This window comes from Lampetra fluviatilis, chromosome 28, assembly GCF_964198595.1.
Source record: "Lampetra fluviatilis chromosome 28, kcLamFluv1.1, whole genome shotgun sequence".
In the NCBI taxonomy this organism is placed as follows: domain Eukaryota; kingdom Metazoa; phylum Chordata; class Hyperoartia; order Petromyzontiformes; family Petromyzontidae; genus Lampetra; species Lampetra fluviatilis.
Genome location: NC_136302.1, coordinates 10,804,040 through 10,826,855, shown reverse-complemented (window position 1 = coordinate 10,826,855; position 22,816 = coordinate 10,804,040). Strand labels below are relative to the sequence as shown.

At 44.1% G+C, this 22,816-nt stretch overlaps 1 protein-coding gene across 2 annotated transcripts in view; it reads right to left on the bottom strand.

The window, feature by feature from the left end:
- Nucleotides 1-21,827, bottom strand: part of LOC144942774 (tumor protein 63-like) — a 44,692-nt gene extending 22,865 nt beyond the window's left edge. For both annotated transcript variants that reach the window (XM_078869685.1, XM_078869686.1), the window contains exon 1: nt 21,743-21,827. The gene's annotated coding sequence lies outside the window, so the exon portion shown is untranslated. The remainder of the gene's footprint in view (nt 1-21,742) is intronic.
- Nucleotides 21,828-22,816: the final 989 nt, after the last annotated feature.

Genomic DNA, 22,816 nt, shown 5'->3' with positions numbered 1-22,816 from the left:
GGCGCCGATGGGCAGGGCGAGGGTGGGGGGGTGTCACGTGATCGCGGCGCCGGCCAACCGCCGCGCGGGAGCGACTTATGCGGCGTGGGAATTCTAATCGGGTCGCGTGTTTGGGGTGACGTCACCCGACGTGTTGGGGGGGGCTTGTTAAATGTGGCCCCGCCCCCCTCCATTACCTGTGAAGAGTTTAACCTAAATTAATACTCTTAGCTATATGTGTTTAACGTCTTTATGGCGAATATAAATAACAAATCTGTTTTTTTAAACGAAAACTATACGTCTCCTTCATGTATCTGTCTCCACGTTTAAAACTAGTTTTTTTTTCCTTTAAGAGCTTCACAGATCATTGGATTTCTCCAGCATAAATAAATGTTCATCCAAGACAGCCCCTACAGCCTTCTGTGTTGTGCTTCATTTCAGGGGCGTTGATTTAGGACACGCAACATGAGACGATACTGCGTGACCGTCCACCGATGAGACAGTAAACGTGGAAGCCCCATGCACAGCTTTGTGTTAATCAGTGCTGTTGAAATGTTGTGCTGTACTCACAGAAAGCCATAGATAAGGCTGATGGAGTTGTGTCAAATGAAAACTTCTATATTGTTATGTTTTCTGAGGGACAGATCAATTAAGTTGACAGCAACAAACGCAACACATTCGTCAATAACACCGTAGCCTTCAAAGTAAAAAAATATTACATCAGTGACATTTCGGCAAATGGCCGTTCTTGTGTTGTTTGTTGTTGTAACTCGCTGACACGCCCCGACTGAAAAGAGACTTCATAGCTCATCGGATTCCTCCTGCAGTCGAAATAGAGATTCTGATTCTAATCACATCAAGAGTCCAGAGAAAGAGATATGGTCGATTGGAGTTGGAGATTGCACTACTCGCCATAGGGTCTGATAAGTTTCTATATGGGTCCTATAGTTATGCAAGAGAGGCCAGAGAGAATGGATAACAGTTGGAAACTGCACTAGAAACAAATTGTAAATGTTGTGGGTTTACTCTCCAATGTAGTCGATTTGTAAATGTTGTGGGTTTACTCTCCAACACACCGGTGTGCTGTACTAGTAACGAATTGTTATGTTTTGTTTACGTGGCAAAACATACTTATTGGCTGTATCGAGTGGTTTAAGGACACATTCATATTTACGCGATCCAACACAAAAAACTTAATTTATGGACGATCCACCATGGTGTACACTATGCCCCCACTATGTGTGTGCAGTCTTCACAGGCGCCCTTATCTCTCAAACTATACCCCATGGTTTACACCATGCCGACACAGTGTGTGTGCAGTCTTCACAGGCGCCCTTATCTCTCAAACTCTACACCATGGTGTACACCATGACCCCATTGTGTATCGTGCAGTCTTATCAGGCCCCTTATCTCTCAGACTGCTGTTATGTGCTAGGAAGAAAGGATATTGACCGAAAAGTTGCCTATTATATACGTTTTCATATTAAGGCAGTGTTATTGGTGAATAATTTCAAGTTTTCCTTGATTACAATAAAGCAATATCTCAAATGGTATCGTGATAACAGAATACTGATTGTGATGAAGTAATTATTGCTGTATTCACCCAAGATTGACGTGGTTGATTGAAATGATTGTACAATTAATTTTACCGCATTGTACTATGCTACAGGACAGTACAGTCGTTCTATAACTGTGCCATTTCATAGTCCAGACACCCTTTAGCACCTTGCCCAATGACCATTTTAGATTTTCACATTTTAACTAATTTGGCCAAAATCTAGTTGACCTAGTGGGTAGTGTTCAGATGTTAGACTGAATGTGCAATATATACCGTTGTTTTATGATAGTAAAGGTAATAAACCTTTAGGGCTGTTTCTGTTAGTTGATACAAATCCTGGATTAAAGGCCTCCCCCACACTTGTGTTGGTGGCCATGAGAGTTGGTTGACCATAAAGTAATAATGATTAAAGTACAATTGTAAAATATGAGCTGTAGTTTAAAATAACATCGTTACGATTGAATGTACTGTATGGCCTTTACTTTTTTATATTTCATTATCACCGGTTTACTGTTATGAAGTGAGGGGGTAATGGTTCAGCGGTTTAGGATGAAGATGTGAGTGTTGGGAGTTAAGCGGTTATCATTAGCGGTTTAAGGTATATAGGGTTTCGGGTCTGGATTGATTATTTAGGGGTTCAAGAATTAGAATAGTGCTAGGGGTTATGATCAGGAGTGCTTCAGGCTGATTTTCTGACGAAAAAATCTGCACCTTTGGTATAAAAGATTACTGTGCAATATTCAGCTCATACTTTACATTCAGCTCCATTTTGCTCTGTCACCAAAAAGGGTGTTTTCAGAGCACTGTATAACTGTATTACTTATTGATCTAATATAAAGTACAGTTTTATACGATCACTGTGCCTACAGTATTTGGTATTTATGTACAGTACTGCAGAGTACAGTATTATTGAGAATTACTGTACAGCATTAATTTTTGTTACTGGATTGTTTAATTCAGTAAACTGTTATTTAAGAATACAGGACAACTTACTTTTATCAGGAATCCTATTATGCGACTCCTATTATCCGATGTGGCCATTGGGTCTGCAAAAAAGAACTCATAATCTGCGGCATCAGTGTTCATAATTTCACAATCTCCAGTGGTTTCCCTCTCCCGTCCCTCAACGGACAATTGGAGTAAAATCGAACATTATGAAGAAAACAATCGAGGATAATAGGATCATCAATAATCGAGGATCAATGTATTCCTCGATTCATGTTTTTTTTCTGGGTTAGATCTCGTCAGTATAAATGTGTCGTTGACCCGCCACCACCCGACACAGCCAATTAGTAAGGGTTCATCACGTAAACAAAACGTGCCAATTAGTTACGACTTTAGCCCACCTGGTGTTTACGACGTTTCGCTGGTAATTACATCCAGCATCATCGGGCGATTTTATGCCAGAAATTCTCAATTTGTAAAAATGTTGTGGATTTACTCTCCAACACACTGGTGGGCAGAAGTAGTAACTAATTGGCTAAGTTCTGTTTACGTGTCAAAGCTTACTAATTGGCTGTGTCGGGTGGTGGCGTGTTAACGACGACACATTTCTACTTAGGCGATCTAACCCCCCCCCCAAAAAACTTTACTATTAATAATATCGGTCGCAAAAGCCTACTAGGTGGTAATCAGGAATCCTCGATATTGAGTCCCTTATTTCAAACACAAACGGCTGAATTCTCTCGTCTTGGCTGCCATCGAAGCCATAAAGCCCTGTTGCTCTCAGCTGGAAAATGGTTGCGTCATAAATCAGCTGGGGAAATCCCCTTCTCTCGTGTACCCTGCCCAAGTAACGACATCCAGCCGCCCAAGATCTGTTGTTAACCATTAAACGAGGCCAGAGACGACTTGGTGTCCTGGCATTTGCTTAGGTTTGTGGGGGTTTTTTTTCTTCTACGGTGGCACTGTAGAAGAATTGTCACATTAACCTGTTAGACGGGACCCTCTCTGTCACCTGTAACACAGTTGTTGTCTAAGACACCTTTAAGTGCAAAATGGTATTTTTTCCACTTGGTTTGAAATGTTAAGAGTCAACGCCGAGGTTGTAAATAGCACCTTCAAGTGCTGTTAACCACTAAACAACACGAGAGACTTTGGCTCCTGGCCCATGCTTTGTTTTTATACAGTAAATAAATTGTCACATTAACCTGTTAGACAGGCCCTTTATGTCTTCTGTAGACAGTTGTATAAGACACCCTTAAGTGGTAAATGTGTGTTTTTTTTTCTTCCACTTACGTAGTTTAAAATTTAAGGGTTCGCAACAAACACGGAACGTTGGGCCAACAAACACGGAACATTGGGCCAACATTGGGCCTATTGTTCCAACCACATGTCAACGTTCACCTAACGTTGGCATGCTGACTGGGTAATAATTGTTGTCGTGGTGTAATAGCACAATACTGGGCTTGAAATGATTGTAAAATTCATTTCACCGCATTGTACTATGCTACAGAGCAATAGTTCTGTAACTGTGCCATTTGAAACGATGGTGGCAAGTTTCTTAAATCTGAAATACCTTCATGCCTATGTACGCAGGTTGGTAGGGTAAAGTGTGGGCACTCCCACCTCTTCCAGCATGGAAGAGTAGGCCAAAGCACCCTCTGAAGGTGCTCTGTAGAGCTCCCTTTAGTTGAGCCCCTACTTCCAGCAGCGGTTTAAATACATTACAACACTGCTGCGAGTATTATAATTGCAGGGCTGCACCTATACCTCCTGACATTAAAAGCAGTTCAAGATAAGGGGAAAATATTAATGAGTTTTTCTGCAATGGGAATAGTAGTACTGTACAGTGTTGTCAAAGAAGACAAAGTGTAGTAATAGTAATTTACTAGAAACCCCACGACTTAGATTCAATTCCGAGTTACCGATAAATGTCTTGCCACAAGTAAAATCTGATGCGATTTGACACTCACAGTTAGTGGAAAATCGATATCTGTGGCAGGGGGAAGTACAGCATATCAGTTGAACAATACAATGTTTTATTTTTGTTTTTACTGAAGTGGAACATTGCAATGCTACACTACGCAAACATCAACACCACCACCATGGAATAGCAAGCAGTACAGTAAGTAGATCAGTGATAAGACATTTTCACAGCATCTACCTGCGCATATCACGTTTACAGTAAACATTTAACATCTATAAACATCCATGTTTTACGTGCTATGAGGAAGGGATATTGCCTGAAACGTCACCTATTATATATTTTCATTTTAAGGCAGTGTTATTGACGAATGTGGCGAGTCTGTTAACACAGGCATAGAGACTTTCCAGCCGTTCTATAATGTATGTATGTTGAATTTCTTTTGCACCGTACGTAGCCAACCGTGCTAATGTATTCACAGTGATGTCGGCTACATAAATTGCAGATCCTGTTATCTACGAGGTTATCGATACATTTATTTCACTCATCGGCAAAAAAAACATTGTATATAATTGGGATTAAAATGATGAATTTGCTGATGAACTGCACTTATCTGTAAAAATTTGTATTGCGAATATTGTAATCGAAAGCCGTTACACAATGGAGGAAGGGGGGGAAATGCGGATAAAGGAAGAATATGGGAAGGAATAATACTGTAAATACAATGAGTTGCAGGTAATAGGGTCGCAGATAAGACGAGTTTGAATGTCTCTACTGTCTGATACCACGTGTAACCCCTGTAGTGTAGTATGACATTGTATTTTAGATACAGTGATTTAGAAATCCAAACTCATTTTTATTTGTCCATCCATGAGCCTGTCGACCACATCATACTGAGTCATATAATGGCTCATCCTGTCTGCATGGCAGGCGGGATAAGCCGTGTATTGCCTTTAATTTAAATGAGAGAGAAAAATTACCCCGTTTTATTCCCACAACGCTAATCCTAGACTATTTTCAAAGCCCTCTTCCCATGCCTCAAATTCTTTAAGTAAAAAGTTCGGAATAGTTTTTTTTGTTTGGTTTGCAAACTGAAGAAATAACATGGACCCACTGCCATTTTGTGTGTCTGAATGGCCACGTGTTGGCACTGTGATTGTGATTTAGACATCATCACCCTACCAGCCATAGGGCGGGCTTATTCTGGCTTGGTCCATCCACTGTATCACCAGGTCGTTTCTATTTTTAGCAGCACTTGGGTAAACAAAATAGATTACTGTATGTCGGGTTTACGTTTACTTTCGTGAAAAAGGTCAACTGTTAGTATGTAATATGTAGTAGCGGTGCCTCAGGGTGGTATAGCATAAGCAAGGCAACCATCGACCATGGCTTTGGATGTTTCTCCCACTCCGCTCAGTATCTTATTCGATGAGTTTCTTTAGTTTGGCTGTTGCAGCCTTACTTGGTAACATGAAAGTAGATTTTTTGTTGTTAAAATTTTGTATCCTTTGGCATTTCAACTGCGTTGTAAAAATCCTAAACGCTGTCTGCTGTTACTGGTTTTAAGGGTTCACTGTTTAATTTGATTCCTTACACTGGTTGTTAGTGCGATTGGTACTCGTAGCAGGCCAATGACGTGAACATAGCTGAGAGAACGAAACGGAACAAGTCAGAAACAATTAAAACGCGACGGGCAAAAATTGTACGACTGATTGTTCAATGAAATCACAACCGCGAATCGTGACAGTTCATCAAATCTCTCGACCGTGAAACCATTCCATGCCGACCATCCAGCCACCAATCTCATTATGCGAAGATCTGTGGGGCGTTTGGCCTGTTAAAATGCATTCTCGATTGCCCGTGGCGGAATATCCAGGAAACAAATCTAAAATCTTAATCCTGGGGCGTGTGCTCGTTTAATTATTCGCTGCTCCTCACTCGTACGGGGGGGGGGGGGTCAACGACTCAATGCCCACATGGCTACACACCCATCAGCGTGTAAACCAACTACTCAGAGGCAATGGCAACCGACGATGACATTCTGCATTACCACCTCCAACCCGTGCTGTGAAGGTAAACAACGAATGCTCTGAGTTGCTGAAGCCACATTTACATTACGTTTCGCAATATCCCCATTTTGTTTTTTTCGGGACACTCCCCCATCCCCCATTACCCTGGATAATCGCCAACTTGGGGGAGGGGCACGGTGGCCTGGTCTACAGGAGCTCGTGGGTGCGAACCCGACCCTGACGCCTGCTGTATATTTGGAGTTTGCATGTTCTCCCCGGAGTCGCGTGGATTTTTCTCCGGGTCCTCCGTTTTTTTTCCCTCCACATTTAGAACCCAACATCACGCGTTTAGAGTATTTGGCTGCTATACATTTCCACACGATGACCAGCCACTCCGTTGAGCTGTCATTTGTGGCCAGGTAGCTTCTGAAAAAGAGCTGTATAACTCAATGGGCCTTACCTGGTAAAATAAAAACAAAAGTTTAGTTTAGAGAGTTGACTGCAATGTGCGAGGTTGCTTATGTCGAGGTTGTGATGTGAAGAATGAGGGGGGGACAGCGGAAGGGCAAGTAGCCAACAGGGCTCCTGAAGAAGACAAGGCATACGATTTCCTGTTTCCTTCCCAGTCAAATGGTTGGGAAAGAGGCAATGCCTCCCCGCCTCTGTTCTCTCCATCCCCTTTGTTCCCACGCCTATGAGAACAGCTGCCCATCCACACCCCCCCACCTCCCTCCTGGCTGGGAGTCAGAGAGGAGTGTGGATGGACGGAAGATTCGGGGGGGGGTGGGTTGGGGGTTAGGATGGAAGGAGAGTGGGTCGTGAAACTTGAGACGTCGAAAACAAAATAATTTCCTGGGCCGGAGCGTCTGCTGTCTGGGCGTGCATGCAAACGCACATGGCATAGTGGCATAATGTCACTTAGCACGCACCATGTATACAAAGAGGGCATCTATATACAGTACTGGCGCACGTGTGTTTTTGGGAATGGTCGTCGCCACCCACCCCTCGTGTGCCGTGCCGGCCTTCATAGGTGCTCGCTATCAGCACTTGGCCCGATAGTCTATTAAGGCTGGACAAGGGATATTTTGTCTTTGCAGTGGTTTGCTCTTCGTGGTACAATACTGGTGACCTGACCTTGATTTCTGACCCTGGTATCTGAACCTGTTCTGGGTCTCGTCGAGGTGGATTCAGCCTCAAGTGAGTGTATCCTCGATTCGTATTCGTATTCGCACCCGGAAGACAAAGGCGGCCACATCACTCCCTTGTGAGCGATGCTGGCTTTACTGTACGTATGTAATAGGTGCTCACTAACAGCACTTAGCCTTACAGTATTTAAGACTCACAGAGGTATTTTCACGTCTAGGCAAAATAGATAAGCAATTTCTCCATTTAGCTGACTCTACGTAAAAAAACTAAACATTTACACAACCATCAGGCCCACGGCCTTTTGGCAGTGCATAATTGCAGCACCTCTAGAGGGTGTTTTTGGCCTACTCTTCTACGCTGGCCTGACGCCTTGAAAGAGGTGATGGTGCCCACACTTTACCCCACCACACGTGACCTGCCAATTGACCGACTGTTGCGTACCCATTTATACTGCTGAGTGAACATAAATAAGGTAAGAAACGGGCAATGAATAGACGAGGGTGTGTTTTACAATGTGAATAATAAAATAACTCTTACTTATTTCTGCATCAACCCGTGTGGCATAGTGAGTAATGGTTTCCAGCCACACTCTTGCGGTGACCCAGGCAGTCAAAACCATTCCAGAGTTGGAAAACTTTAATTCAGTAGGCCAGTGTTCTTCGCTAATTTCCAGAGGAGGTGGCCACTTTCGCCAATAAGACATCATCAGTGTGAGGGCCGCCGCATCATTTGAAACCCAGTGGCTGGCCGTGTATTTTACACCTAGGCCTTCAGTGCTATCCTTCCGCAATTAAACCGCCTTCGAATAACCTCACCATGACACTAGGGCTATAGGCTATTGTCATTCAACGTAACCACCCCATATTCACAGCCTATATCGAGTGGAATAACGTGATTTAACACGAGGCTCAACACCTATGAGAGTTACAATACACTAATTGCAGAGACAGGAAACCATCAAGGATGTACCACTATTACGCAGTATGACAGGATGCTGCATCACAAATAGACATCGCATAGCCCAAATCAATCTCATTACCAAAGAAACAAGAACAAACTCACAACAACCAGTCACATTTACTCATACGACCACCAATTAAGCAAAAATGCCGTAAAACACAAATAACACAATCAGGATTCAACAGGCTTCCCCACAAAAAAAAATCTAAAGCACTACATCTAAAAATCTACACGTCACGAAAGAAAGTTTAAATAAATCTTAGATGACTAGGGGTTGTTCGGGAGTGCCTGCGGCTCCCCCTCACAACCATTTACGGCCTTTGGCCAAGAAAGTCACGAAAAAAATTGCACACGAACGACGCATTCACGCAAGCACCCGATGCCGACTGACTGAGATGACTGAGATGAGTGGCTGATGCACCACCTGTACCAACTTGCAGAGGTGTGGACTCGAGTCATGCGACTTGGACTCGAGTCAGACTCGAGTCATGATTTTGATGACTTCAGACTCGACTTGGACTTGCCTCATCTTTGACTCGACTTGACTCGGGACTCGAGAGCAAAGACTTGAGACTTACATAACAATGACTTTGTCCCACCTCTGCCAACTTGCTGTGCTTTAGCCACCCGGCGCTCCGCTCGTTGTTGTGAGCGTCGCTCCTCCGCCCTCCGTTGTTGTTGGAGAGCGACTGCCTTAACAGACTGTAGGGGCAAGTGCTGTTAGCGAGCACCTACGAAGACCGGCACGGCACACGAGGGGGTGGGTGGCCAGCACCACGCCCGACCGCCTTTGTCTCCCCAGTGGCGATGTTTACACACCACACCAGGTACTCATTTCAGGCTGAGTCGACCTAGGGGAGGCCCAGGACCGGTTCAGATAATCGTCACTGGTGTTGGCCGTGAGCCGGAATCGAACTCGGGTCGCCGGGTTCATAGCGCAGCGCGCTAACCGCTACACCACTGCTCCCCATGTACACACACACATACGTACACACACATACATACACACACACGTACACACATCACACCGCTCCAGTCGTTCTCTGCGCTGGGTAGGGGAAAGTGAAGGGCGACTGAGTTAAGCAATTCCCGCAATGGTTAGAGTCGGTGGGATTTTTTCTAACCCGCGATATTCCTCGTGCCCGTGCGGGGGTGGGTGGGGGGCAAAAAAAAATAGCCACTGGGAGATCGCTGGGGTCCAGAGCCAATGCACATGCCTGCAATTCCTAGGAACTCTGGGCATGCGGAGTGCTGATGTGCAAAACATGCCCGTTGCGCAACCATTAGCAGGGACACTTGTGGCCAAGCCGGGCGGGTGTACGACGACTCTGGGAGTAGGAGTGGAGTCCTCTGGTCAGGGTATTCGCGTGTCAAGCAAAAGTCCCCATCCCCTCGACCATACCAGATGAGTGGGGAGCGGCGAAAGGATTTGCATTTGTGTGCAAAACTGTGGGCGGGGGGGGGTTGTTGTTTCCTTATTATTGGTTCTTTGGTTAAAGTCACGTAGAAGGGAAATAATTAAGTAATACAAATTTTACAAATAAAATTCTCACGACGTTTCGACTGCAACACAAGCAATCATCATCAGGCTATTGCACACAAACGTCGTGAGAATGTTATTGTTTCGTATTTTTATTATTTTATTATTTCCCTTCTACGTGACCTGGAATATGAATCCCTGCAGCCACGAAAGCTTTAAATCAAAATTTGTTGTTTTCTTGTTAAGTTCAGTTCGTCAACTATCACGGGAGGTCATTGTGTATCCCCCTACCGGATTGTCCATCCCACTGTCGCCTGCCAGCCATCGCTATCTCTGTCACGGTGCTATTAACCAACAAGTCAACAATGGAGGGTTTGGCTCCACGCGTCGTTTAATGATTAATGACAACTTTTTTTAGTTTTTCTTTGGCAGAGTGATACAGACGACGGGAAATCCCCCGGCGTTATCTGACGCAACGTTTGTTCAATTCGGAGCAAGAGGGGTCCGTCCACCACCAAACGAAGGCAGATAACGGCGCAGCAGCAGCAGTTGATGACCACAATAACGATGATGCTAATTTGTAACTCGCACACATTTTCACTTTGCCCGAGTGCAGCGACACTGAGGTGCGGAGTCCAGGTCAGAGATCCGCTCGGTTAAAAGTCAAATAACAAACAAACAAAAAACATGTTGTTTTGAGAAAGCGCTTGAAGGTAGGCAAAGGGTGAGGACTGCGAATCTGGATGAGGGATGGCGTCGTGCCAGATGGTGGTAGTGGAGGAGCCACCAGTGGTCTGGACTCTCTGGTCTCGAGAGTATCTCCTAAGTCGAGCTGTGGAGAGTTCTGGTGGTGGTTTGGGAGGTCACGGAGGGCAAACCCGTCCTGTGGGGCAGTGGAACAGAGGCAGGCGATTTTGAAAGTGATTCTGATTGGGATTGGGAGCCAGCCAGCTTCTATCCTCTGTTGGATGGCATCTTCCCACACCACGTGGTCATCTCTCGCGCACGCCCCAGTGATGTTACCATCAGAATTTTTTTTAAACTCCGGCACGTGACCTCATCTCATCGCTCCATCTCCGCGGCAGTCCCCCCCCCCCCCCCTCATCATGGGCGAATTCGCTCCTTCAGCTGCCAATCTGTCGCCAGTCTCGTCCACTGTTCCATCATTCCTTTTAGCCACGATGTGTTGTTTCCTGCCCAAGCCCGTTTAAGTACAGCGTCTATTTAGACTGGTAATGTATGGATGTGTGTTGAACTTCTTTCGCGCCGTACGTAGCTAACCGTGCCGATCGGAGGTGCGGTGGAAGGACAATAAACTAAACACAAAAAATGAGTTCCACAGAAAATAGTTTTCGATCTAGATTTAAAAGTGCACAGCTTCAGTGCCTTCCTAATATCAGAAGAGCATTCCAGACGGCCGCAGAAGCGCATCTGAAAGCGCGCGATGCAGTGACCGTCTTTGTTCTATGGTTAGCCAAAAATCGCTGATGCAAGGATGAGATACACACATCACAGTCATAGCCAGCCACCTTTTTGTGTTGTTCATGACACTTCTTATGGAGTATGTATTTCATGCCGAGTTGACCTAGGGGAGGCCCAGGCCAAAATTCAGCTGACAACTGCTGACAGTGCACTGCGCACGGTTGTGCGGCATTCGTTGTCCGATGCGTTTTCTGCAGGGCGCCGAGTGGTTGTTCGTCGCGATGTTCCACCTTTGTCTGCACACGCTGGGGACCTTTTTTGCGGTTCCTTAAGTTCAGTTCCTTGACGAAGCTCCCAACACTTTGGGAGCCAAAACTCATTCTTAATGGACTTGGCCTAAATATCCCAAACGAGGCAGGACCCTCCGGAAGAGGAGTCTTTAAAGTCTTTAGCGAGGCTTTTGTGGTATGGGTGGTGGTGGGGGGGTGAATAAATGCACACACGCTCCAACCGAGGGCACGCACGCCGTGGCCACGCGTACACACAAACAACACGGGCGGCACATGGGCAAACCCAAACACAGCTGCCATCCGCACATTTTTATTCGCCGGACTTGTTATTAATGTGACGGCTCCCCTCCCACGGGGTGGTTGGGGGGGGGTGGCACGTCCAGACAGCTTTCTGAACTCAATCCCTTATTCCCGCGTGCATCGCCAATCAACATCTGCACGGCCGCACCGGCTGCGGAACACAGGCCCTGGACTATGTATAGAAACTAGATTCGAAACTTTCGTGACTGCAGGAATTACTCGTTGGTTCTTTCGGTAAAGTCACGTAGAAAGAAATTTAATAACATAATAATAGAATACGACGTTTCGATTGCAACACAAGCAACCGTCATCAGGTAAAAATGAATGAGAAAACAAACATAGTGCTATGTATAGACTTTGTTTTGATTGAATGTTGACCGTGGCAATTCATAAACATGCTTCCTGCTTGGAAATTTTATAAACAACAATAAAAAATACGAAACATCGTGCGAGAGAACTCTTATTCAGCGGTGATGTGCGGGGCCAATATGGCCGACTGTATTATCCACGCGGTTATCCGCGAGTTTTCTCCACTTAATCGGAGCAGGGGGTAACGGGATTCATTTTCAGCGCGGGTAATCTTGTCCACACAAAAATGTACGCGCGTAATTGAAATCCATCGCGGCAATTCATTTATGAGAAAAGTAGTCCGACAATCGCGGAAGATTGTAAAGGCAGGGCGACCTACAATAGGAATTTTCGCACACGCGGGTGATAGGATAACGGATAAGAGGAGTTCTCCTGGGCAAGTTTGTCATCGTGAAAATTGGGCCTTTGCCTGGTGAAATTAAAAAAATTTGTTTAGTTTAAATAGTTTAGTCGTTGACTTTTTCGGCAGATATTTTAGCGGAGTCGTGCCAACGTGCCGACGTCTCCGCGTTTTGCCGACGACCCGGCAAATCGCCAAGCCAATGTGCCCGTTTTCGTCTTGGCCAAGACTAAAGTCTGGCCCTCTGTGCGCGGTCGTGTTGGGGCGGCTTCACATTCCCGGCGCTTGCTGTTTAGGGGGGCAGATGACTCAAGTGTAATGTATACCGGTGTTTCTCCCACGTGCATTTCTTGCATGAATTACATTTTCCAAGTTGCTTAAATTCTTCACAATCTGAACAAGTGTTTACTGAATGCACTCCAGAGAGCAGCGCCCAAGTTAAAGTCAATTCTTTTCATATACACGATCTAATGTGTGGGATGTTTTGAATGATTTTGTATATTTTTGACCCAACAGAATGGTTTCACGACGACTTATGGAGATTGATGCCATAAAAATGTGTGGGGGGGGGGGGCTGGCTTGAGTCATATTGGCTCAAGATAGAGGAGGAAAGTGGAAAAAAATGATGAAATGTGCAGTGGATACTTACTTGTTTGCCCATGTATCGTAATGATGATGATATATTTTTTTCTAATGCGTTCATGGTAAATAATTATTCGTGCGTGTTTGACAAAGAAATAAAGTGGATGATTGATTATTCAGCGGATTTCGGGGGGGGAAGGGGGCACCGGATTTTCAAAAATGCTGGATAATCACTAAAGAATGATTATTTAAAATAGATTATTTTTTAACATTCTTGTATAACATTATGTTTTTAGGTGTTGTGTACATGTTTTTTTAGTGCTTTACATTTGTTACATTTTCCGAAATTGGCATAAATAAACACACACATAGACACAAATAAATATCCTACTCTAAAACAGTTATTGTGTTTACTGTACCGCACTTACCACTCCAATCTCGAAAACTCTGCATGGGGTGATGTACGTGGTAGTACTATGCTCTCGTTTTACCAACTTGTGTTCGATGATCACCGGACTGATGATGCAGCCTTTACACCGTTTCCCCGAATTACACGCAATTTTCGCCGGCTCGCATTGTGTATTTTTTAAAAATCTATTAGTCATTAAAAATTATGTACGTGCAGTAGTTTCATTGTTTAAGCTGTATGTATGTTGTGTGTAATGTATTGTATATAATATTCGACACTCAAATCAAGCATAGCTATTTTTTTTGTCAGGCACGTGGTGACGGTCGCCGGACTGGGTTACAGTCTTTGGAGCGGTTTTGCCGGTTTCGCCGGATCGACCCCTTATCATTGCCCTACCTTACTGCAGACCATTTCAGACCTTATTAATCACCTTGTGCCATTATAAATCTCAACATTCATCCTACAAAGTCCCATCATAAGGGAGAAATACAAATAAATAGTGTAAAACAATGTTTTTTGCCCGTATTGAAATGGCTGAATACCATATAGACCTGAAAACACAATTTCCCTGCACAAGAATACGGGTAAGCGGTATGGGTTGACAGGTATGCATTCTAGCTCATCCAACCTACCAGCGGCCTGGGAAATATGATAATGGTGAAAAATTATTCACGTATTTCACACTCTGTGGCTATAATAACTGCATGCACGTTGTCGTAAATAACCGCTTAACGGAGAAGAAAAAACAAACGTGGTGTACATCGTTGCAACATATAACACGAATCACACGGTGGAAAAATAACTCCGTTTTTTATCTCCATTCGAACAATGTCTGATTATCAAGAAAGCACGGCAGAGTATTTTAGAGGACGCAGTGGCTCGTAAAAAAAATGGCATGGATATCTGACACCGGTTAATTCGCTTAAATTGAGCCTAATATATAAAAGATATCTGATCCACAGACCACCCATGAATAAAAAATATATACCAGGGCAAGCTGAGCAGACGTAAACATGACGAGTGTGTGAACTGGCACCGAAATACACAATTCGAATGCTTGTTGAATAGTTCGGTATTCTCATTATCCTCATAATCGTATAATGAACATAATAAACAATATTGTTTTAGTTGTAATATATAGTGGTAGATGCTCACCCCGAGATCTCATTACTCTGATAGTGCATTGTCTTTGAGCTGTACGCCTTTTGGCGTCCTCTGGTCTAACACCGTTTGAGATGAGGCTCAAAAGAAAGCTGTCTCTGTTGTGGACCAATCCGTGTCAAAGACAATGTATATATTATCAGAGTATGTTTTTTGTTTGCATTCTGACCACAAGTATTGTGGCTAATGCAGACATGATTCCTTGTAAAAGGTTTCAGTTTGGTGTTTTAACATCTTAACACCTGTTTTGTTGCCAGAAAAAAGGGGAAAAAGCTATTATGATATCGTGGTATCGTTCACTCAAATTGTGTCTTTAAATCGTTGAGGAACCCAATAAAAGCTGAGAGGCAACAGCCAGACAGTGAGCTGGCACTGCCAACGATTTCCCAAGATCTGCAGTCCTTTATTGCCAGAGAGGGTAAAACCTATTTTAATTGTTTCATCAGTCCAATTTCTTACCTATAAAAGTTATTTTTGTCTGTCTGTGTGTGTCCTTGTAACGCTTTTGACTGACAAACTGTTGGATTTACGTTTCAACAAAGTACACAGATACGAACACTCTCTATTTGTTTTTGCCCTTGGTCCAATGTAAACGAAGAAAATCACACTTTGTAACAATGTACGCATCTGCGCATGCGCGGAAACGCCGACTCGCGGTTGATACTACTGTAGTGTCAGTAGATACTACTGTAGAGTCAGTAGTTACTACTGTAGAGTCAGTAGATACTACTATAGAGTCAGTAGATACTACTATAGTGTCAGTAGATACTACTATAGAGTCAGTAGTTACTACTATAGTGTCAGTAGATACTACTGTAGAGTCAAAAACTACTGTAGAGTCAGTAGATACTACTGTAGAGTCAATTGATACTGCTATAGTCAGTAGATACTAGTGTAGAGTTACTCTATTGTATGTAGGGTGTGTAGGTATATATGCCTACACAATAAAAAAAACTGGGTTGGGGGGGGACTAAAAACATTTTTGGAGGGGGGGGGGGTCGACAATGATTGGAAACCTTTTAGATCAATTATTTAAACCCCACTTCATATACCTCTTAAAATATTGTTGATGAACAAATGCTATTTGTGTATGTTTATCTTATGCCACTTTTAAGAGAAGACAAGTTTTAAAATATATTTTTCCCCAGGCAAAGCTTGGGTACTTCCTGATAGTATACATAGCTGCTTTCAGCCAATTAATGTGTGTATACATGTGGGAGGAAATCAGGAGCACCCAGAGAAAACCCACACAAGCGAGGAGACAACACTCTGTCCTATACAGAAGGGACAGATATTAGTCCATGCTTCCTGTACTGCCGTCTCCTGGCGAGCCCTGGTATTGCACCTCGGCGCCCATGGCTAGGGAGTTTCCCAAGATTTGTGCCCCCCCCCCCCCCCCGTATATCCGTCGTGTGAAAATGTGTTATAACACATTCCTGCGGAGGGAGCTGGTAGGAACGTTGGGTTGCTCGGTCAATGGCCAGGGTCAACGGCGGCGTGGTGTATTCCGCAAATATGCCCGACTGTGAGGGCAGGCACAAGCCGGCGTGAGTAGGTTAAACGTTGAGTTTTATAAGGGCACCACGGGGTGACCAGCCCCTCCCCACCCAGCCCCACCCCTCCCACCCCCACCCAGCCTCACCCTCCCCACCCAGCCCCTCCCCACCCTCCCCACCCAGCCCCACCCTCCCCACCCAGCCCCTCCCCACCCTCCCCTCCCCACCCAGCCCCTCCCCACCCAGCACCTCCCCACCCTCCCCTCTCCACCTAGCCCCACCCCTCCCATTTTTGGATGCACGACAGACGGACAAAATAATCCCCTGTGGGCTGGTGTAACCAGGAGGTTACTACAAGTATAACCTCGTTAATCAGTTAAATACAAATTTGTCTCATTTACAGCTTGTAATTTTAGTGGTATACTATTTATTTTTTGACATTACAGTATAATACGATAAAAGGCAATATAAAATAAGGGGAAAACACAGCCACTGAAACAATACAAAAAATTACAAGGCGTATTCGGTATATCCGCCCATGTTATATTGCACATACTGTGTGTATTTTTCTGTTATAAGGCAGTGTTACTGAAAATCTTTTGTTAAAATTAAAATGTAATGCCATTTGTCAATCACAGGCCTGACGGTCCACGGACAAGAGCAAAATCCGGTATCGCCTAAGGTAGCAAAACTGCAGTCCGATTTATTTATACGGACAAAAAATAGTGAATGGACGTGTGTTGAACTTTTTACGCACCGTATGTATGTAGCCGACCGTGCTAATTGGAGGTGCGGGGAAAGGTCAAAAAACCAAACACAAAAAGCAGTGCTAAAGAAATGAGTTTTCAATCTAGATTTTGAAAGCGCATAGCTCCAGTGTCTTCCTAATATCGGAAGGAAGAGCGTTCCAGACGGCCGCTGAAGGGCATCCGAAAGCACCGCGTGATGTGATGACCGTCTTTGTTCGATGGCCAGCCAAAAGCTGCTGCTGCTAGCGAGGATGACCCGGGTTTTTGCGTGACGGTTCATGCTCCCTGTATAAGATTGCTCGATGACCCCAACAATTTAAAGTGTGTATCCACGTAATTCACTGCTATTGGCCACATAAACAAATTAGAAAAGCTAAAGTCATAGCCACCTGAGGTGGTACCGACAAGTGTGATATCTCTTGTGGGCTCAAAGACGACAAAAGGGGAATAGAGTAGAACTATTCTTGGGTCTTTCGGTAAAGTCCCGTAGATAGAATTTTTTTTATAAATAAAAATGAATAGAAATAAATATATCTAAGTGACTTTACCGAAAGAGCGAAGAATATGAATTCCTGCAGTCATGAAAGCTTTAAGTCAAAGTTATATAATGCGACGTTTTGGGCAATGACGCATTGTGTTTTTTTGGTAATTAATTTCGTCCATAATACAGGTTTTTTTTGGGTAAGATCGCGTATCTAACCCAATGTTTTTTTTTATCATGGATAAAACAGGTCGCGAAAGCCTACGTGTTAATTCCTTTTGTGTGTGTGCACCGCCGCCAATGGAGTGTCACAATTGTTTAGTCCTTTACTTAATTACTTTAACATTGTACGATAAGCGCACAGTTACACGTGTAAAGCAAACACAGAGTTCACACGCGCGTTAGATAACGGAGGGAATCTTTTGGGGGACAAAAAAAACCCTCTCCCCATCTTTTTGGAACAAGATTAAAACTTTGCATTGCAGTTTTTTTCTTGTTTGCAATTCATTTTCGAGTCTGGAAAGTCCCCATCATTTTAAAGCGCAGTCATTTCCACTGAAAATGCCAAATTTAGCTGTTGGATCAGAGGAAATATATATTTATTAGTATTATTTTAATAAAACCCAACAGACCACAAAGGGGTTTCAGAGCGATGTATGGAATAAATGTTACATATCAATGTTAAAAAGATAGCCCATTGAACATTCACCAATGGTGTTAACCCTGATAGGAATTTAACTTTGGATTGCCGGGTTCATAGCGCACCATGCTAACAGATCTAGCCATCGTTCCATCCCCATAAACGTAACCGTCATTGCAAATGAGCTGCAAGGTAACAGAAACACAGCGGTGTTTAAACAATTGTTAGTCGTGTCACTAACTCTATAACAAGCCACGAATGTGGGGCCCATTGCACGTCGGTTCAAAGTCATTATTCAACTTCTTCACCGCGAAGCAAAAAGTGAGAAACGCCGCGTAGGTTGAGTTGTTTCGGCGCTTTTAAATCACTTTTTAACACGTCGTGGACTTTCTCCACCAAATACTCTCCATGACAACGTTTTTGTCCTCACTTTAGATCGCGTAAATATTAATGCGTCGTTAAACCCAGCCACCACTCAACACGGCCAATTATTAAGGTTTGTTGCGTAAACAAAAAATATTTCCAAAATCATGAACAAACACAAGATCCATGTCCGATTTAACACAGTACATAAATTCGTGATCTTATCCCATCTGTGAAGGTCAAGATTCCTGACACGCAATATCCAGGCGTCTACAAACTAAACTGTATCTGCGGCAGCAGTTACATTGGGGAAACTAAGCGACATGTCTGTGACCGTGTTCGTGAGCAATAAGAAAGATTTGAAACACGGTAGAACCAATACTTCTGCCGTGGCTGGTCATTATTTTAATGCGACTGGCTCACACGAAATTGATTTCTCTAACACGATGGCACTTTGCGAGCCTACTAGCTATCAACAAAGATCCGTTCATGAAGCCATCCATACATACAGACACAATTTCAACCGAGAGGAAGGTTATAGACTCAGAAATCATTGGAAAGATGTCATCAACCACTTTGGGTCATGACTTGACTTGTGTTTTCTTGTCAATCAACCTCCACCATCAGCAGTGTGGTGTGTGGAGCGGGGTGCAGGGATTTCCTGGCGGCCCTTTGCTGCATTGGCATTGCTGCTGCATTGGCATTGCTGCTGCATTGGCATTGCTGCTGCATTGGCATTGCTGTCCCACACATGCTCCTGGTGCTGCTGATACACTTGGGCTACGCCCATCTCCAAACCTTTATAAACAGTTTGCTTTTAGAGGCTAACCCCTTTTTCTGATGATGACCGCTTGTGTTGCGATCGAAACGTCGTGGTATTTTTATTCTCTTTATTTTTATTATTCTTTTTTCTATCTATGTGACTTTACCGAATTAACCAAAGAATAAAAACGTTCCAATTAGTTACAAGTTATTCTTATTTAGTTACAAGTTCATCACACCGGTGTGGTGGAGAGTAAACCCACAACATTTACAATTCTAGTACGACGTTTCGCTGGTGATTACAACCAGCATCATCAGGGTAAAGGGGATATCATCACTGTGAGTTTATCAGGCGCGAATACATACTTGGCAACCCATTATCAGTGCCTACCCTATTACAGACCAATGCAGACCTTATTGATCACCCCGTGCCCTTATCAATCTCAACGTTCATCCTAAAAAGTCCCATCACAAGGGAGAGCACACAAACAAATAGACAAAAACACGTGTTTTGCCCGTATTGAAACGGCTGTCTCAGTTTCCCTGTACAAGAATACTGGTAAACCGTATGAGTTGACGGGTTAATGTAGTCATATAAATTACAATGGATATTGTTAATCTGAGCATATGCAGGACCTATTATTGGTCGGTTTATTCACAGTTCATAAATATTGAATCAACATACCTGCATAGGCATTCAATTAAACAGTGTATCACTTTAAGGCATGGGTGGCCAATTGTAACATGTAACGCCAAGCGTATTATCAAGTGATACATTCTTGATTTGAAGCTTTCGTGACTGCAGGAATCCATACTCTTTGGTTCTTTCGGTAAAGTCACGTAGGTAGAAAAAATGATTATTGTTACAATTGGCCACCCATGCATTAATCTCAGTTGAGAAAGACAGGCATTGATAACGACTCTAATACAAGATAATCAGAATTCATAAAGTGCCTAAATTATGTTGTATCTCAAGATAGCGTGCGATTGTGGGGACATCTCTGCATGTCGTTAGGCGTGATGATGTCGGACGTTTTGCACCACGTGCTGGAAGTTATTTTAGGGACTGGAACTAAACGTCGGACATCGTGCCAAACAACACGCGGTAACCGAAGAAAAAACTAAGTTGGAGATCAATATGGGAACATGCACATTGTGACATTGTGAGAACTCGGGAAAATAAGATGTGGGGATTGTAGTACGGCTCACATAACGTGCAATTCTAACCAATATATTATCGTATATAATATTTTGCTATTCGGTGTCCGAAATGGTCACTTGAATGTTCTAAAAGCAATGTCAGATTACTAAGTTGGAAATTGTTTGAACAAAAACTTTCAGAAACCGCTTTACCACGTGAACAGTGGGCCACTGTGGAAATTAATGTTGGCAGAACAGATTTTATTTCAAGGACATGTCTGTCCAATACAATGACTACATATGACGATGTCACATCACGGCTTGTCCGTGGTATTAATACGAGTGTAGTCCAAATCATTAAATACGACAAATTATAGTAAATGTGTTTGACAAAATTATTTCCAGTCAATCAATCCCCCCAGGATTTGTAACGCGCTGCCTTATTCGGCAAAACAAAATATCCGAGATCAGAACACGAACGGCACAGGCGCAAATGAAACTAAGTTAAACTAACCAGAAGTGAAAATACACGTGTTTTTGTTTTTAAAGTGCGGTTCTTAAAAGCACCGATTGTCGCGGCTGATCTGACTTCGATCGGCAGGGACCTTTCCAGACAACGGGGGGGGGGGGGGGGGTGCTACAGACGAACAAGCTCGGTCCGTTCTGCCGGCCGAAGCCGAGTGGACCTCACACACCACAGAAGCAGCAGCAGCTGGACCATTAGCAGATGAGCGTAGGTTTCGTGATGGTACTTTTAAGATGCCAACATCATTTCAACTAGATTTGAAGTTTTCGTGACTGCAAGGGTTCATACTCTTTGTTTTTTTTCGGTAAAGTCACGTAGGTAAAAACAAATTAAATCACGACGTTTCGGGGGCAACACAAGCTTCCGTCTTGTTTTTTACGTGACTTTACCGAAAAAACCAAAGAGTATAATTTCAACTGTGTTTGTGTGTTCTGGCAGCTTACAATAAAGTTATATAAATATGAAAAAAACAACAACTCGGAGCTGTTTGGCGTGGACACACTTTGGATTTAGCTGCTGGAAGTAGTCAATACAACATGGCATGTGTGTCTATGACGGCCATTACGCCAACAACAATTATTATAATTACAATGCTTATTTACTGAAAAAGAGCACTTTCCCCAACAGTTGTAGGATACGGGGGGGGGGGGGATCTTTGCCTTTATCTCCCTCTCCTGTGCTAGGGGCGGGGGGGGGGATGCTTTGTGCTCTCACCCGATGCCGTCTCCAGTAGACGCGTGTGCCCTCCTGGCTCCAGGGAAGGAGCAGCAGTAGCCGAGCTCGGAGGTGACGTCCACCTGCCAATTCATCCCGACTCTCTCCTCCGCGAGCCTCTTTCCTTCTTAACTGCCTCCTGTCCAGCTCCGTCAACCGGTGGGGGAGGAGGGAAGAGAGGAGGGGGGGAGGGGGGTCACCACTTCTCCCCCTCGTCTCAAAAGCCACCAATCAGACCGAGCTGGAGCAATTTAATCGGTCAATCAATAATTATTCCTCGTCCGTCCCACCCCCGCCGCCGCCACCATCACCGTCGCATCGTTCCACCCCAGCTGGAGCACCATCGAAGCGAGGCGCCGCTATATGCTGCGAATGGACTCGGCACGTGGTGCGTCATTCCGATTGGAATCTGATGTCGAGGGCGGTGATTTTTTGTGTTTTTTCTTATCTACAGATCACGTGGACCGTGACATGCCACTCTTAACCCCCCACCCCGCCGCAAATCCCATCGTTTGTTTGCTCGCTCGCTGTAGCTCGCTTACCCCACACCACCCCAGAGTGTCGCTCACCGCGTGTTATATCATCTTCCTAAACGCGCCCTCGCCCCCAAAAATATCGCACCACAGCTCACACGGCCAACGTCCCCCACCAACGCCCCACGGTCGGATTAACGCAGGGAGGTCTTTAGAGACTCTAGCCCAGGGCCCCGTATTGTAAGCCCCCCTCCCCTCCACCCCTAAACAAAAATAAAATATTCTACTTTATTATGGTTAAAATGCAATATTGTAGCACGATGAGAAATCATATCGTGTGATTTGTCCCTTAAAGGCAAAGCAACAATGTGTATTACTACAAGTTAATATACTCATCCGTATATATACTCACCCATTCGTTCACTCAGCCACTCACACATCCACTCATGAATTTATTCACCCACTATAATAGGAGAAAGTGATACTGTAGCATTATGGTAAATCATATATTGTAATTTGGCCATGAAAGCTATATAATCACGCTTGTGTATACTGTATCTACACATCCCTTCATTCACTCACCCACTCATTCATTCACTCA